Source organism: Emydura macquarii, unplaced genomic scaffold, assembly GCF_026122565.2.
Source record: "Emydura macquarii macquarii isolate MOO-44397 ecotype Brisbane River unplaced genomic scaffold, CSIRO-AGI_Emac_v2 contig_2975, whole genome shotgun sequence".
In the NCBI taxonomy this organism is placed as follows: domain Eukaryota; kingdom Metazoa; phylum Chordata; order Testudines; family Chelidae; genus Emydura; species Emydura macquarii.
In genome coordinates, this window is record NW_027133112.1 from 1,940,249 (window position 1) to 1,956,504 (window position 16,256).

A 16,256-nucleotide genomic window follows, 5' to 3' on the forward strand; every position below is an offset into this window, starting at 1 on the left:
AACATTTCAACGGTATCAAAATATAACAAGAAAATCAAAATGATTCTTTTTGCCATTTTGCATTACAAATGCCATCACGATCAACAGGATGCCACAAAATGTTTAGATTTCGACAAAACTGCATTTTCCAACGGAGAACTGTTCCATCAGAAATTTTTCATCCAGCTCTAACTGTATTGAAGTCAAGAACAGGGATTGCCACTTACTTCAATTGGGTCAGAATTTCACCCAATGATTTCACTACTTATGTGCTTAAAGCTAAATACATGCTTAAGTACTTTGCTGAGCTGAGACCTTAGTGACAAAAACCTCAGTACAAAATGACCTCATCTCCATCCTGATTGCCAGCAAATCAGATCCATAACCTTTAAACAGGCAAAAGTAATTGTGGGCCGGATTCTCAGCTCCCAGCTACGTGGGGAGGTGGCAGGATACATTATTTTAATATCACTATCACCCCATCTACCAATTTTACAATGTTTTAAGTGCCAGTGAGATCACTGTATTCCATTCTTACCATCCATTGAAAAACCATAAATTAGGTTACTATGAGTTTGAAAATCTGCATACTTAAGAGTAAGGGATCAATGATTAAGATTAAAGAGAGGTTGCTCTTGCCAATTATAATAATAAATCTAAATAACATGATAACATTTAAAAGAGCTCACTAAAGGCAGGCAAGTACACTGCAGGCACCAACATGTATAGGCACATGCACCCAGGGTAGAATGCTATCATGTAGCATTATCAGTACGTTCCATGTGTTTTTCAGGCAGTAACTACAAACATTGCCAGCGAAAGACGATGCTAAATATAAGCGTCTTTGACAAAAGGTGTTGCCTTCTTCTTCCATTGTGGTTATGAGAGAGCATTTTTGCTAAAATGGGAAAACAAATTAGTAGATTCCCTACTTCCCTCACCCATCCTCCCCTCCTCAAACACATGGTTTATCACAGTCTTAGAGGGAACATCTTTGTGGGAGCTCTTTGTTAAAAAATTGGCAGGGCTTTATTGCCTGAGTATGAATTTCTTTGTCTATTTGTACTGTATACTTTTCTAACAATAAAGTCTGGAAACAAAGGAGATGTAGGTTATTGTAGATATCTAGGTGACTTAGGTGAGCGCTTGTATAAAGAGAACACTGAGTCTCCCTGACCATCTCCTGAGTGCTCTTATCTGAAATAACACACCAGCTGGAGCATCTTATTAAGGGCTAAAAAAAAAACCCTCAGAATGTTAGAGCGAACTAAAAGATATCTTATTTTTAAACTGTAGCAAATATTTTAAGGGAAAGTGGGAAATGATATTTCAGAGATGAATCAAAACACAGCTGATTGCAAAACAGCACTGAAATTTTCAGAATGATCACTTTAAGAGCTGCTTTATTTTCTTTAAATGAATGTTGATTTGTGGTACATTACCTCAGTATTTTTGGTCTCTGTAGGTGGAAAGCATTTTCTGCTCGCAAATTTTTTATGAGTACCACCACAAGTTTTGCAACTACACTCATACAAACAGATCATCATATTTAATAACACATAATAATTTTGTTTATTTCACTAATTAAATTGGTGAGGGGACTGGATAGTTCAAAAGATTGTTAATGGGACGGGGGGCTTTCACCTCAAGGCCACCATTTAAAGCTGAACAGATCAAAAATATTACTATCTGGGGCGTTGAATAGAAGCCTGTATGAAATGACATGGGGCCCTGGCAGAGACAGAGTCCCATTGAGTAAGGTACTGTACAGTCACATTGTACGAGACAATCCCTGCTCCAAAAACTTGCCATCTAGAGAGACCAGGCATACAAAGGAAACATTATTATCCTCATTAAGATTAAATGACTTGCCCAAGGTCACACTGGAAGTCTGTGGCAGAGCTGGAAACTGAAGAGCTCCTGAGAGTCAAATACCTCAACCACAAGACCAACCTCCTTCTCTGGAAGAAGTGTCATTGACTCCACTGGGGTTTGGATCAGGCGCTTGATGGTCTCAATTTAAGAAAAAGAGAACAATGATAGATAAATAAGCCTGGAATCCTTTCTCTAAAGTTTATGGGCATGATTCACACCGGGTTTACTTCAGTGTTACCATGGTACAAATGCAGTGAAATCTTCTTCAACATCATTGGATACTGGTTTGAAGTTAGCTATATTTTAAAAAATATATATATAAATGAAGGATAAAATCCCTAGATATATCCATACTAAATAGATTTCATTTTATATATATATATATATATAATAACTATGTTCATAGGTGGCAGGGGTGACATTTTCCAACTGCATGAGTTAATGGCCTGATAGCACTTGCAGTGGTTTTACACTGGGAACCAATGAAGTTCAACTAGAAATCAATGGAATTAACAGCATCTAAAACTAGAGTAACATAGGTTTGAATCAGAGCACTTAATGTTCAGTTTAGCTCTTGTCGGGTACAGTTATTGGAAACCATGAGATATTGTGTGCTTTTGATGATTATGGGTTTGTTACTTAGGTCTAGTAAATCAGAATGAAAGAGTTAAGCAATTGTTTAGAACTATGTCCCTTTTCTTTTAGGAGAGTCTCCCTGGAGGTCTCCCAAAGTCTGATGCCCGAAGCTACAGTTAATCACTCTTGGTGTCCTTCGCTGTCGATTGCAGCAGCATAGTTTTGTCTCAGCATCTTTTGGATTGGTGTTGCATTACAGATCCATCAATGATGCGCTGCACACTCTATATTATTTCACAGCTGCTGAGGCAAACATTTCTCCACCAGGGGCAGGTGCTGCTCTAAATTTGCCTGCAGTTTAAAATCTTGTTAATGGTGACACTTTCCATAAAAATTTTGCAGTAACAATGGACTGAGCAAGTCCTGCAAACTTCAGTGACTTCCATATACAAGGTATTCAAGGCCTGTCGTCTGCTTCGCTCACAAACCATTGAGTCAGGGGCATCATCAACACATGTGACATCTTTCCAGGAAATAACAGCAAATAAAATACCAAATGATGTCCAGTCCATGTACAATACTGGTTGGATGGTGCTGCAATGATTAATTTCAATATTACATTGCCAAACCAGGGTGTCCAATACGATTGAACAACTGGCCTGATCCAAAGTCCATTTAATTCAGTGGAAAGACCACCAGTGACTTATGAGCTTTTGGACCAGGCTCAATATGATTGAATTAAACTCTGGCTCTCAAAGAGTTAGTTTTAAACTTGTTTTTTAATGTTTGAAAAGAAATCGACTTTCTGAATGATTTAAAGGGAACTGACCGCTTTCAAAGAGAAAGGCTCAAACCAGAGACACAACTACATTCAAAAAATAATAATCATAATTAGGGGCAAGGAGATCTGGTGTGAAATGTTACAAAACTGCACAAGTATAATCCAGTGCACAATTCTAAAGAAAATACAAACTATATTTCAATGGCTGCATGTTAGTTGCATGGTTCTATCTCATTCTTACTCCTTGCAAATGCTAACATACATGTTTAATTATAACCATATGAGTTGTCCTACTGGCTACAGGATGGAGGCCTTACTTTTTTAGAACTCTCGCCCTCCCGCCTATACTTTACGCCTTTAGAAACTAAAATAGAACATACATCTGAAAAACACATCAAAACAGAGAAACGTGATGGAGAAGCTAACACGAGATACTTAAGTTAAAGTGGTGATATGACAAATGGCTGAGCAGTCTCTGCACCCTCTAAGATTTATTAAAAGTATCTTGGCATCAGACTGTCACCTGGAAATTAGATTAGATTATGAAACGTTCAAGTTCTGGGAGTCCCATTAACGGCTGGGTGAGTTATTTATATTGAATTATTTTTCTGATTATGCTGCTCAGTTATCCTCCCTCTCTGAGCAACCCTTTTCCCCCCAGAAACATGCAGGGAAGGGTGGGGAGGATCTGGGGCCATGGTCCTCCTTTGCCTGGCCTCCCCAAAGGCCTCCCCACAGGCAAACAGCCCCACCATCCTACTAATCAGTTGAGAGGGCTGTGACCTGTCCGTGCCTAGGGTAACCACCAGAAAATGCCAAGGGCAGGGCAGGCTGCAAAAGGAGAGCAGATTCTCCCAGCACTGGTGGGTGACACTGAAGTCAGACTTCCCAACCTGCCATAAACGGTGCTTCTGATTCCCCACACTGGTTGGCAAGAAGCCAAAACAAAAATATACACAGCCCCCTTTACTGCATTTCAGTCTCTGGCTCCCAATCAGCCACTAGGTCCAGTAAAGAGATCAGTTATTTAAAACTCTATGCTTTTTACCAAAAAGGTTTCTCCTGACCCCAAATGGTCAGCCACAGTACCAGATCAATATAAGTTTAGATCTTACCCAAAATACCACACTGCCAGCCAATCCTTTAGTAACTAAAACTAAAGGTTTATTATAAAAAGACAGAAACAAACTATAAGAGAAAGGTTAAAGGATTAAAGCAATCAGACACATACAATTGATTTGAAAGTCCATATATATCAGGTTTCTAATAGAATTGTGGAGTTTCCAGGCTTGTATAGTCCCTCTAGTATGCATCCAGTACCTGGATGGGTCTCAGTCCTTTGTTTCACAGCTTCAGTTCAGTTGTAGATGAGTTGATCCAAAGGTAGGCTGGAGACTGAAGACTGAAGAAAAATGGATGTGGTACAGCTGTCTTTTATGTCCTTTGGCCTTTGCCATGCTGCTTGTGGAAATTTACAGGAATAACATGGAGTCCAGGGTCACATGAGTGACTCATCAGGTATATCCTTGGCTTTTCCCCTTGGCCCATCATACCTGTGAGTTTCCTTAATGGGCCATTAAGCAGGAGCTTGTGCTGCAGCCATCCTGTCTGGGGTGTCTCCCAGACACAGCACAGTTTGAAATACAGATATATTAACCATATCCATAACACATATAACACATGAACATAAACATTATCATCTTACTTAGCACATTATAGCCTTTCTAACAGTACCTGACACGGCATATCTCATATGCATTATTATGATTTTGACATACTGATGTTAAACAATATAATAAATGCCCCCCTCCCTCCCCAGCATGACAAGGGCCTACTCTGCCCACACACCATGCACACTGAAAAGACGCAGCACCTCCTGGGGCTCCAACAGGGCTGGGGGTGACTCCGCACAGCTCTCTAGTCAGGGCTTTTGTGCAAATGGCAAAGCATGAGCCTGCCACCTGAAAGAATGGGCTTTTCAGAAGTACTCAGCACCTACTGCTTCACCTGAAGTCCGTGGAGCTATGGCTGGTCACCACGGCCGAAAACCAGTCCCTGAAAAGCCTTGCATTTGTAGCGAGTCCACGTTACTTAGATTTGCAGTGAACATAAAAAGGGTGGTCTAAAGGATTACAGGTAACAATAATACCGGAAGAGTGAAGAGACATAAGCTGTACGTGCCAGCCCTAAGCTAAGGCCTATAACTCTGTTCTGGACAGGAGAATAGACAGACTATGGCTATGTCAACACTGCCAGTGCTGGCGGCGTGTAGGGTATGTGTAGCTACACACCATGGTTAGAAGCAGGCTGTGTCTGCACTGTGGTGTGTAGGTACCCGTGCCAGTGAAAGGCTCTGGCAGCGGGAAGGCAGCAGGGAAAATCTTCAGCAGCTCCCTCCTGTCAGAGCCCGTCTCTGCAGTGAGGAAAGGCTATGGCAGGGGGGAGGCTGCAGGAAAAGTAGCAGAGAGCTGGTGGAATCTTTCCTTGCTGCCTCCCCCTCCTTGAGCCTTTCCCAGCTGCTGGAGTCTTTCCCTGTGGCAGTGGCTCCCACAGTGGTACACAACATGGTTAAAAAGCACTGTAGATGGGGAGGCACTGGCTTGGGTGAGTAGGGAGCTGCGAATGGTATATATCGAGGTGCATCCCCATAGGCTTCAGGCGCATCTTTACTCTCCTCACCTAAGCAGTGCCTCCCCATCTACACTGCAATCTGTATCTGTGCTGTGCTGTACCTTATAAGTACCTTAGCAACTCTTGGCAAAAAGTAATAATAATAGAACTGGCCTTAATTTATGCCAGTTCAGTCACAATGATCCATAATGAGCAGGGTTTAACACCTTGCTGTCCAATAGTTTTGACATATTTCTCCAAACAAGCCACCCTGATTAGCCCTCTCTAAGCTGATACTTCTGCTAAGTTTAAAGACTCTCCCCAGGAAAGGAGGAGGCACAAAGATTTAGCCACTCACCTGAGATAACTACATGGAATGCCTCAGTCAGCTTGGAAATGACAAGCTATTTGTTGATAGAGAAGCTTTATTTATTTCTGATGATGAAGTGAAGACAGAGCATCGATTAAGCAATCCAAGCAGAGAAAATTCTACACAGAATGGATAGCTTTCTGTCAGGCCACTGTGTTCAAGGCTTTGAAATGTGCTTGTGTGCATTTGAAGTTATGGCTATCCTGATAACCTCAGCGGCAGTAGGAGAGTGAGTGATGTCAAACCGACATTGTAACTCACGAACTGATTTCAACTGTGTACTGCAAAGTAGGACGCAATGATGGAGGAGGAGGAAGAGGAGGAAGAGGTTCACAGCACAACACTTCTGTATAAAATATTGCTTGTGTGGGCTTTTCTTTTTGTCACAAATACTGTCTATTGAGAGAAAGGATACAGGCAGCTACAGTGTCAATAAACAGCTGTCCCCTCTCCTCAAACTTTATGAAGAGCAAAGCAGCTTTCTTTAATCCTTCTCTCCCTCCCCCCATCCCCAACAAATTTGTCTAGGCAAATTCAATCTCAGAGGCCATTTGTATGTAAACTAAGTTCACCAAAGTCATTGGAATTAAATCCACGTAAATAAGAATAATTATCAGGCCTAGAATTGGCCAAAAATGGGGGAGAGAGGGGATTTCCAGGAATAAATTGGATTTTTCTGTGGAAATTCAAACACCAAAATATTTGGGTCAAAAACTGAAATATTTTAGTTGGGAAATACTGTCACAGTCCTTTCATGGGACTTGTGGTTTGTGTGACTCTTGCTGCCATTGTTTTCTATAGGTCAGGCTCCCTGATTGGACTGAATTCTCATGAGGCACCACTGTCTATTCCACAGAATAGAATAAAGTTTCATATTGAATATTTTAGAGTGTTGGCTGGGGGAAAAAATGTCAAGATCCAATAGCAAAGCCATGTGGATGGTTTCTTTTTTACTGTGATGAATTATTTGACCACCAAATGTTGATGTCTGGACAGCTCCAGCACAAGGGCAGCTAAGAATTCCTATTGCAGCACTCTTTACAACACTGTGCAGTTATCCCCTGAATACCATTTTTTTTTTGAGTTTCTTTGAAATGCCTTGAATATGAGCACTTATGAATGCACTGCCACAGATTTTCCTGTCATTCTTTTGGTAAACACTGCATGTAAATTCCTTTGGCAATGGCCCAGGTAGTTTTGCTGACAGATAGGGAAATAATGGCTATGCAGGTACATGAGATAAGACACAGTACAAACTCTCTTCAACAAAATTTGTTGTTTTTTTTTTGTTATCTACAAGTCTGGCTCTTACCTTATTGGGAAGTGACACAGCTGCAGACACTCAATAACCAGCCAACTCTTCATGAGTCTCTCCTGAATCTGTTACTGACACAACAATTCAGTGACATCCTGATGAACTCTTACTGTCCTCGTATGACTCTACTGAAGTCAACTGAGTTATACCAGGGATGGATTTGGACCACTGTTTTTCATTTTCATAATCAAATTGCTGACATCATTCATCTTCCTCACAACCATCCACAGCAGTCTATTCAGGTGCCCAGGGAGACACCCCATGTGACTGTGATCTTTTGGTTTTGCTTTCCCCAGATTTCAAGGGTTGTGGATTTTATCACAAGACATAATATTTCTGATATATAATTGGACACCTTGATGTTTCTAATTGTACTCAGCGGGCAGTTCTGGAGCTGTAATCATAAACAAGTATTTGGAGAGCACAGGGCTAATAATAGATCTTGGACTCAAGAAACACCATTCCACCCTTATTAATTAATTTTTCAGGTTCACCAATGCCTCCTTGTGCATTTTTTTTTCAGTTAAAATGTTCACTTAGTGCATTGTGGTTTTCTAAAAGGTGTGTCAGGATTTGCAACGGAATAAGATCTCATATTTATGAAGCCTGGGAGAGTTGTAATTCTCTTTTCCATCGTCCAACTCCCCCAGCTACTCTTAAAAGCTGACCAAGCTATTAATGGTTTTTTTTCTATGGTTTAGGAGTTGTGTGTGATGTTATTTTTTAAAATGTGGTTGGTTCTTATATAAGGAAGATTATCAAATAGCAAAACCCTTGTCCTGCTTATTGAAAAGGGCACTGTCATCTAATTCTTTGTTCAGCCACTTCATTTACAGAAATTGTAAATTAATATGTAGGCCAATGTGATGGGGCTTAAACCCCATCAGTAGCAAGGAACGGGAAAGAACCCCAATTAGTCATGCTCTGCACCCGAGGGTGACTGTGCCTCAGAAGCCCATTGATGGTTCACGACTCTGTGTCAGAACTCTTGTCAGGCCTGACGTATTCACTGTTGTCCTAATGTGTATCTAACAGGTGTCATATATGGTATCGTACACAAACTGGTAACCCATTGGAACTGAAAATTATTGCTTGGTGTGTGCGCGGGGTGTGCACAAAGAGTTGTAACTATGGGCTGTAATTATGTTTTGAAAATGTATTTGTCAAGCAATGTATAAGCCCAGTCTGCCCTAGACAAAGGAATCTGTATTTGCTTATTGAACAGCCTAGTCATCAGGCAGAGACAATGAAAATAGATTTGCATACAGGGCAAACAAAGCTAACAAGCAGGAAAGACAACAGCACTACCCCCAGCAGGAGAGAGGAACTTTGCTGGGCTTACTTTTCAAAGAATACATGTCAAAGGTTTATTGAACTATAAAGAGAGTGGAAGAGAACTCCTAAGGGCTGGTCTACACTGGAAACTGCCATCAGCATAGCTACATCTCTCAGGTTCTAGGGAGAGATGAAACAGGATGGAAATAATGGGCAACTTTGCCACATTCCCCTCTCCAGCATCCTGTTAGGAATTTTTTTTCTATTAACAAATCATAGGAAAAGGTAATAGGAAAGATCGTCTTGTTGTTAAAACAGTGGATGGGGGCTCAGAAAACCTGGGTTCATGTCCTAGCTGTATCACAGACACCCGTGTGACTTTGGACAAAGCACTTACTCTCCCTGTGGCGCAGTTCCCCACCAAGTGGCAATGATAACACTTCCTTTCTTCCACCTTATCAATGTGGGGGTCTTAGCTGTCTTATCTAGTTAAACTGTAAGATACTCAGGGCAGGGACTGCCACTGAGCAGGCTTGTACAATACCAGGCACAGTGAAGCTCTAATTGCTGTTGGGACCCTGAGGCACGACCATAACACAAATCATTATTGGGGATCTTTCGCCATAACAATTTAATTTCTATTGAAGTCCATTTTCTTTAGCGCGCCTTGTAATACTTTTTGGGTTTTAAATGGGCAGAATGTCAAAAGCGGGAGGGAAATGTACAAGATATAATTGTAATTATAGGCAGGTGGCAAACAAAACACCGGAGGAGTACTACAGAGCATCTTCAGTTGGACATCCAAACCCCCAAGGAATACAGAGCAAAACCCTGAATCCCAGCACGTTGTGGCATCATTCCCAAATGGTCTCTGCAAAAGGTACTGCTTCTGGTGATATTTTATTGCATCATTTAACTGGCATTTGCTGTGCTGCTAAAGTGCAACATTGTCAGCAATTCTGCGTCTGATGAAAATACTTCTAGGAAGATAGGCTTGATCTGGCAGTCCTTTCTCACACAGATACTCTTACTGGGCAGGGTTCTGATGTTAGAGGGATTATGCATGTGAGAAGGAGAAACAAGATAGGCAAAGGAACCTTGGAATCACACTAGCAATGGAAAACACCTTTTTAATAACAGCATAAGAGATCTGTGAGCTTTCCTGAGTCATCACTTTCAGCTGTATTTGTCAATACAGTAAAGGCACGGTGAACTGAACAGATAGGTTTTAAATCAGTAGATCACAGAATACCCTTAACACAATCTGTTTATTTTGATGCCACTGTTTCTTCTGTCGTTACATCCTATTGGTGTCAATGTGTGGTCTTGGATGATGTGTTAAAGGATAGTGCCTCATCCTTCAGTATTCAAACATCTGAGCATGATGTTGATTTTGCATTCATTACAAAAACTGTGTAATACCCAGGCGTCTGTACTATACAGTCTATAAATAACAGTAATATTAATTAAATAAATAAAAAGATGTTGGACACAATCCCATAGTCCTTACTCGCTACTTACATAGTCAAGACGCCCGATGAGCTAGTCAATAATAAATTTGGCTTAACAAAGAAGTCTTCTGTGAGCTTAAACACAAAAAGGAAGCTTACAAGAAGTGGAAGCTTGGTCAGATGGCTAGGGAGGAGTATAAAAGGAGTATAAGGAGTATACTGCTTGAACATGCAGGAGTGAAATCAGGAAGGCCAAATCACAATTGGTGTTACAGCTAGCAAGGGATGTGAAGGGTAACAAGAAGGGTTTCTACAGGTATGTTAGGAACAAGATGAAGGACAGGGAAAGTGTGGGCCCCTTACAGATTGGGGGAGGCAACCTAGTGACAGATGATATGGAAAAAGCTGAAGTACTCAATGCTTTTTTTGCCTCTGTCTTCACAGACAAGGTCAGCTCCCAGACTACTGCACTGGGCAGCTCAGAATAGAGAGGAGGTGAGCAGCCCTCAGTGCTGAAAGAACAGGTTCAGGACTATTTAGAAAGGCTGGACATACACAAGTCCATGGGGCCGGCTGCAGTGCATCTAAGGGTGCTGAGGTAGTTGGCTGATGTGATTGCAAAGCCACTGTCCTTTATCTTTGAAAAATCGTAGTGATTGGGGGAGGTCTCAGATGATTGGAAAAAGACAAATATAGTGCCCATCTTCAAAAAAGGGAAGAAGGAGGATCTGGAAAACTACAGACCGGTCAGCCTCACCACAGTCCCCAGAAAAATCATGGAGCAGGTCCTCAAGGAATCCATTTTGAGGCACTTGGAAGAGAGGAAGGTAATCAGGAACAGTCAGCATGGAATCACCAAGGGCAAGTCATGTCTGACCAACCTGATTGCTTTCTATGATGAGATGAGTGACTCTGTGGATGTGGGGAAAGCAGGGACTTCAGCAAAGCTTTCGATACGGTCTCCCAAAGTATTCTTATCAGCAAGTTGAAGAAGTATGTGTTGGATGAATGGACTATAAGGTGGACTAAAAAGCTGGCTAGATCATTGGGCTCAATGGGTAGTGATCAAGGGCTCAATGTCTAGTTGGCAGCCGATCACAAGCAGAGTGCCCCAGGAGTCGGTGCTGGGGCCTGTTTTGTTCAACATCATTAATGATCTGGAGGATGGGGTGGATTGCACCCTCAGAAAGTTTGCAGATGACACTAAGCTAGGGGGAGTGGTAGATACGCTGGGGGTAGAGATAGGATACAGAATGACCTAGACAAATTAGAGGACTGGGCCACAAGAAATCTGATGCGGTTCAACAAGGACAAGTGCAGACTCCTGCACTTAGGATGGAAGAATGCCATGCTCATCTACAGACTGGGGACCAACTGGCTAGGCAGCAGTTCGGCAGAAAAGGATCTGTGGGTTACAGTGCACAAGAAGCTGGCTATGAGTCAACGGTGTTCCCTTATTGCCAAGCAGGCTAACGGCATATTGGGCTGCATTGGTAGGAGAATTGCCAGCAGATTGAGGGAAGTGGTTTTTTCCCCTCTGTTCGGCACTGGTGAGGCCTCATTTGGAGTACTGTGTCCAGTTTTGGGCCCCTCACGACAGAAAGGATGTGGACAAATTGGAAAGAATTCAGCAGAGGGCAACAAAAATGCTTAGGAGGTTGGAACACATGACTTACGAGGAGAGGCTGAAGGAAGTGGGCTTGTTTAGTCTGCAGAAGAGAAGAATGAGGGGGGATTTCATAGCAGCGTTTAAGTACCTGAAAGAGGGTTCCAGGAAGGATGGAGCTAGGCTGTTCTCAGTGGTGGCAGATGACAGAACAAGGAGCAATGGTCTCAAGTTGCAGTGGGGGAGGTCTAGGTTGGATATTAGGAAAATCTTTTTCACTAGGAGGGTGGTGAAGCACTGGAATGGGTTACCTAGGGAAGTGGTGGAATCTCCATCCTTTGAGGTTTTTAAGGCCTGGCTTGACAAAGTCCTGGCTGGGATGATTTAGTTGATGTTGGTCCTGGTTTGAGCAGGGGGTTGGACTAGATGACCTCCTGAGGTCCCTTCCAGCCCTTATCTTCTATGATTTAGCAAGAATTGCAAGGATTTGATCCACCGTAAATAATTTAGATCTGTTTGGGGATTCTTTTAAAATTGTTATAATCTAATGGTGATTGTCACCTGGATTTTATATTTCTTTCTTTCTTTCACCACTGTAATGTTGAGAAATTAAAGGACAAAAATATAGGCCAGCTCCTCAGCTGGTGTAAACTGATGTCGCTACTGAAGTCAATGGAGATTCACCAGTTCATACCTGCTGAAGAGTTTCTGTTTGTGTATGATGACTTTATTGTGAATTTTGTTCTTCTGTGGCACAGCCAACCACTCAAAAGAGCATAAGGTAAGTAACAAAGCCTATTCACAGATTTGCTGACATCAATATGGTGACCTGTTATGGTGGCAGGAAACAAGTAAAGTTAAAGGTAAAATTTAAAGAACCCTGGGGCAAGAGCAGGTGCTTGAGAGAAGAAGAGATGAATGTATGCAGAACATATAAGGACAAAGTGACAAAGTTTCTAACAGGCTCAAAATAAGGGAAAGAAAATTAGAAATCAGTTTTAGACAAGAATTTGCCAGTGTCTTTCCAAGTTGTGGCGCTGAATTCCTACCTAGCGTAACTCCATTGGGATCAAAGGATTTACACAAGAGATTAATTCAGTCCATGTTCTGCTCTGACACTATGGAGATGAACATGCTATAATAACTTATACAGAACAGAATATATCTAACAGGATAGTTCTGAGGGACCAAGCAGGAAAACAAAATCTTATCAAATAGAGAATTCCTTTGTATCTACCCTTCAGTTACCAGTGACGCAAGTATTATCGGATTAGCAAATCTCGAACTCTCGCTTTTGCCTCAGCAGCAGTCCCCCGGCTCAGTGGTGATCAGTCACCTCCAAACTTTTCCTTTCAGAAATTGACCATTTCCATGGTAACAACTGCGAGGTGCACTGAAAAATGTGATGTTGGTCGTATATCAATGGGATAACCTGGATGTAGAACTTTGGTGTTGTGTGAAGTCAATGCTCTTTTTAGATTAAACTATTTGTTTCTGAAAGAGAGGAAAGAGGTGCAAGCACCAGTCACCAGCCAGTTGCTGGTTGGTCCATGGAGCAGGATTGGCAGCAGCACGCGAAAGCTGTTTGACTGCCCACCTGCAATGCCAGTCTATACCGCAGCTGCAAGAGAGTGGGAGGGACAAGTACATTAAACAACAGAATCCAACTGTTTATCAGCATTTTCCCTTTTCTTCTCGCTCCTTTGCTGTACTCTGAAAACAGTAGCAACATTCCAGTTTAACACCTCCGCAAGATTAATTTAGAGAAGGATTTTAAAAATCTTGATTTCTCATTCAAAGACCATTGAACTGAAACTGAAGGGAACATCAATTTTATCACCGAGAGGTTGATGTTGCTTAAATAATGACTGGTGCCTTCATCTCCAACAGCCCTACAGCCAAATCCTGTTATGAATTTACAGCCAAATCCTGGTCCTACTGAAGTCTGTTGCAAAACTCCCATTGACTTCAAAGGGCCCAAGATTTGGCTCTTAGAAAGCATTTATACTGAAGTTCTTGTCTAGCAACCAGTCATACCAGCAATGGAGTTTCACCTCCTGATACACTTCCTGTAGTTTTCTGGAAGTGTCTCAATTTGGAGGCTCTTTCTGGGAAGCCCATCTGTTTTATCTGAAGTTACTCAGGCACCTTCATCTCTTAGAAATGAGTGATTTGCAGGCCAACCCAGCAGGCTGTGAACGGATCATGTGAGATTCAGCCCCATTTCTCCTGAAGTGCAGTGGAATAATAGTGTTTCCTTATACTCACAAGCACAGCTTGGGGTGGGAAAAGAAAGACATGAGGTCTGCCTTATGGGACTGAAATTCCCTATTTCCAAGGCAAAGACTGCTGGTCTCATTTAATCATGGATTTAAACTGTCATAAAAAAGGACAATTTTTATTTTTAAGGGATTTCTTTTAAGTGCTTGTGAAAGGGGATGGACTGACAGAACCAGAGACTGAAGGATTAAAAGTAGCTTCAGCTGCTTTTTTCTTAATTCCTAATTTGCATTTTCAACACTAGATTCAGATTTATTGTTCTGTTTCCCCTGAATAACTACTGTTTTATTACCAGGTAGGCAAATGTATGCAGTTAATTAGACGCTTGAAAGACTTGAACTCAGGCTGGATTTAGGCCTGCAAGCGTAAGGCTGAGTGTGCTGGAGAAAGAAACTACCAAAGCACTTGGGAGAATAAAATGTTTATTTTGCTCTTCTAAAAATGAATATTCAAGGTTGGGGTTTACGCAGCCTGCCCAGTACTCTGCCTGTTCAGTTCCCACAGAGACTAATCCTGATTAGAAATGAGGCTGAACTCCACCTCTGAATGTAACATACTGCAATCGCATATATACAAACACCATGGTCATCAGCTGGTATCAAACCCAGGACCCTTCAGCAGTAAAACTATTGGCCTCTACCCAGAGATGACTTGTACCTGCCAATGGGGGGGGTGGGAGGGGCAGAGTGGGGGCAGCGGCTTCAGCAGATGTTACTGAACATGCTCAGTCCAAGCCAAGCAGTAAATCTGGGGGTGGAGCAATATGACCCCACATGTCTCTACCCTGCCCCCATGTGTTGCCTCTGCCTCTACCAGTTTAGCTGAAGGAGCACTCCCTCAGTGATCAGTGAGTAGTAGGTACCAGAGTCACTATGCCAGTGTATTCGCATGAACACCTCAGAGCGTGAGTGACATTCATATTCAGATGCAGACCCCAATGTTGTAGCTGGACCCTACTTTTTATAGTGACCTAAATAAAAACTCCGAGTCCCAGCGCCACAAACTCTGCAGACGTTTGGCTCTGAATCTAAACTTAGCACCCCAAGCTCAACTCACAAAATGGGCGGATAACTCAAGCCATAAAATATAACCACCACTTATCCAGAAAACATCCCAAAGGTTTGCCAGGCTCCTTGTCAGACTCCAGACAAAGATGTGTGGAAGAACACAGGCACAGAGCCGTTGGCAGGTAGCTGAACCAGCCCAACTTGCAAACGCTCATAGGGTGATTATCAAAAGGGAACACTCTTGGGGACAGATCAAGGCACAGCACCTATGTACTGAACACCACTCAAATGTAATGCAAAGTAACCCCACAATGATGGGATCAGGATAAGGGAAACACGTCAGATCAGAAATAAGGAAGGCTCTTGGGGCCTGGTTGACAACATCCCTGAAATAGAAGGATCTTAGCAGATATCCCACGTGTGAGCCATTCAGATATGAGACTTCAGATTTGGATGAGACACAGGAATGTGCTGGTACTCACTGCTGGCATTCCAACAGGCATTAATCTCAGGCACTGCCTATGATTTTTCAAAGACAAGTGGCACTTTACATCAGTAAGATTCAGATTCAGTAAGATCACTCAGCAGCTAATGAGCTATCAGAGTTTGACAGAGCACAGAAATGTTTGGCTTACCTTCCAAGATCCTTTCCCAGGTTTTAATATCAATGACAAGGAAACAGCTATTAAATGGGATGTGCAGAAGAGCCAGTGCACAAACATACCATGTTTTTTTCACATGGTTGGTGCTGGAAGCCTCCTGGACTGGTAATGTTCTCACAAAGGAGGCATAGAAGTGTTCATTCTCTTTGGTATTGGTAATCTGCCCATTACCGTGTGGTCTGGGCACTCAAGAAAATGAAGAACAGTACTAGCAAAAGCCAGGCAGCAAAATGGCAGGCACCACAAATGTTTCTGCCCACGGTTCTGCCAATAGATCTTAATTTGGCCCAACCCTCTCTCCTTTGCCCCTGTTCCTCTGCTAGTCCAGTTCTGCACCTCTCTGGAGTTCAGCCTGACAGTCACGTCAAACAGCAACAAACTATTTGGAGACCAGCAAATTAATCTACATTTACAACTAAAAATAAGTCGGAAGAAGAATACTGGTTCCAAACGTTGGGAAGGCTCGCAA